Here is a 2,613-nt window from a genome sequence, read left to right as displayed (position 1 = left end):
GCAGCGCAGGGGGCGCAGGGAACGGAGGGAGCGCGGGCAGCGCAGGGGGCGCAGGGAACGGAGGGAGCGCGGGCAGCGCAGGGAGCGCGGGCAGCGCAGGGGGCGCGGGCAGCGCAGGGAACGGAGGGAGCGCGGGCAGCGCGGCGCTCTGGTGCCCCCGCGTGGCCGGCGGCGGAGCAGGGAGGGGGGAGCCGCCCGCCCCGGGCCCGTCCCCGGTTAGTTACTCCTCACCCTGCGAGCGCAGCGGCGTGGGGGTGTAGCCAGGTTGGGCGTGTGCGGGGCATACCGGGAAACATTACAGGATTCAACAGCACTTAACAGAAGAGTTCTTATTTGGTTTTTCTGTTTGGTTTAGGTTTGAGTTGCTGCCGTTGTCCGTTCTGTGTAGCTAACAGGGAGCTCCGGGGCGGGGCTCGGCAGCGCCGGCGGACGCGGTGCGCCGGGTGCCGCTCGGGGGCGGTCGCTGTGCCGCCGTTGCGGTCCCCGCGCAGCCCCCGGGAATGCGCCGCTCCCGGAGCAGATGATCCCCGGACAGAGGCACAGTTTCGCGTGCAGGAGGTTCGGGGCAGCCCATGGTGCCTGGAGTGCAGCAGGCCGAACTCAGCTTCTTTGTCTACTCTTGGTTTGGTTGTTTGGGGTTTTTTTTTTTTCAAACTATGTGTTCTCAGGACATATATGTTAGAGTCCTTAAGTGCAAAATTTCTCTTGACATTGTGCCGGAGATCATGAATTGCTTCTAAAATGTTACAAATCTAGAGAATAAATTTCCAGGTAAATTTTTACTTCTGGAGTTGGAAGAGTCTTGATGTGAATCAGGTCTGTGCCACCTTATTGGGTGTTTCATCTAGAAGCCTTGGACATAACGTTGTAATTTGGCCAGTTTCTCTCCATTCTGTTCATTGGAGCAAACAGTGTCTGAATAAAGTCTGTCAGAGAAACTAGGAGTAAACACAATGCTTGCTGGAAGGGTGACCCCTCATTTTATGATGTATCTGCAAAAAGAGTAGCCAAATCTCACAGTGCATCCATTCACCTATTTGGCCCAGTTTTTCCCCTTCCTTTGTGGCAATTACCATCTGAGGAGCAGTATCGACCTCCTCTTCACAGTTAGGGCATGCAGAAAATCCTGTGGGCAGGTGGTTAAAGGACCAGAGGGCCCAGAATACTCTTCATTGCAGACTCTATTCTTGGACCTTTAGAGTTGAAACTTAAAGTCTGAGTTCCACTGCTGGAAGTGTATTTCAAGTGTTACTCCCTGTGTGCAAATATGTATAATGTTAAGTGTAATTCAAGGTTGCCTTTGCTGGATATTTTTTAGGCTTTTTTTCTTCTTTTTTTTTTTAATTGTAATTTTTCTACTTCTAAGGTATACTTTGTGGCTATGCTCTAAATCTATGCTCTGAATTTAAGAAAGCACACTGCAGTGCTAGAACTAACAGTACAAAGTACTGCTTGAGCATTTGGACAGTGGTCTGAGGCACTTGGTGTGATTCTTGGGGTGTTCTGCACAGGGGCAGGAGTCGGGCTCGATCCTGATGTGTCCCTTCCAACTCAGCATGTTCTATGATTCTATGAAAGTAAAACTTGCTGTGAGTTCAGTGATAAATTTCCTCTGTGCCCAGGAAATTCTGATTCCATTGAAGGCAATGGCAGAAATTCTAGTGTTTTCTAGAGTGTGAGAATTTCCTGCTATCCTTTGTTTATATAAAATTGCTCAGAGAGAGTGACAAACATTGCAGAGTTTATAGCTTGTCTTGGAAATAAATTGATCAGAAATCCACAGATATTTTATGTGGTCCTGTGTATTATTTCAACTTATGAATCAGCTTTGGGACTGCAGAAAAAGGCTTTACATGCGTGATCCTAAGGTTAAAGTTGATGTATAGTAGTATAAAGGCCATAAACTGTGTAATCCATATATACATCTAGTTCATGAACAAAGCCACTTTTTCATAGTGGTGGAAAAATGCCTGAGAAGTTTCATATTGGAAAAAAATTCAAAGATTGCAAGCCAAGAGAGAAAGAACCAATACCATGTATTGCCTCCAAGTGGAAGACTAGGACCTGTCACATTCTGGAATTTAGTGATGACCCATCTTGCATATCTGAACATCTTGCACGCTATTTAGAGCTGGCATTAGCTGGGTCACTTGCTACTTTCAGTTATAACTCCCTCACAGAGAAGGTATATTAGAAAAATCAATAGAGAAATCAATACATTTTACCCAAGGTATCAGATGTGCTCCGGATGCTTAAGTTGCTACATAGTATTTGATTCAAATAAAACGAATCTCACATCCTTTCTATTAAACTGAAAGTTGGCATATATTTCTCTTCCCTCCTTTTTCCATTCCCAGTTGAGAAGCATTTGCACTCTGGCACCAATTTATGTGGAATTCCAATGTGGTTTTGAAATAAAATTGATTAGCATTTTCTCTTCTGAAAAACTGTCTTAACATCATCCCAACAATTATGGGAAATTAGATTGTATAGTATTTTTACTTTTAGTTTATTTCCCAAATAAAGTAATAATGCAGCATAACGAGGGGTTGCACAAGGGATCTCTAGGAGTACTTTGAAAAAGCAACAGTCAGTAAAGTGGAAAAATGAGGG

The 2,613-nt window shown here is 45.6% G+C and overlaps 1 long non-coding RNA gene across 1 annotated transcript in view; it reads left to right on the top strand.

The window, feature by feature from the left end:
* The window catches only part of LOC121659455, a 1,444-nt gene extending 490 nt beyond the window's left edge, over positions 1-954 (top strand). The window contains exon 2 of the long non-coding RNA XR_006014338.1: positions 356-954. This is a non-coding gene — a long non-coding RNA (uncharacterized LOC121659455). The remainder of the gene's footprint in view (positions 1-355) is intronic.
* The last annotated feature ends 1,659 nt before the right edge of the window (positions 955-2,613 follow it).

The sequence above is a fragment of the Corvus kubaryi genome, unplaced genomic scaffold, assembly GCF_017639235.1.
Source record: "Corvus kubaryi isolate FWS band 111438036 unplaced genomic scaffold, C.kubaryi_AGA036_p1.0 137, whole genome shotgun sequence".
Taxonomy (NCBI): domain Eukaryota; kingdom Metazoa; phylum Chordata; class Aves; order Passeriformes; family Corvidae; genus Corvus; species Corvus kubaryi.
This window is presented reverse-complemented; position numbering and strand designations above follow the sequence as displayed.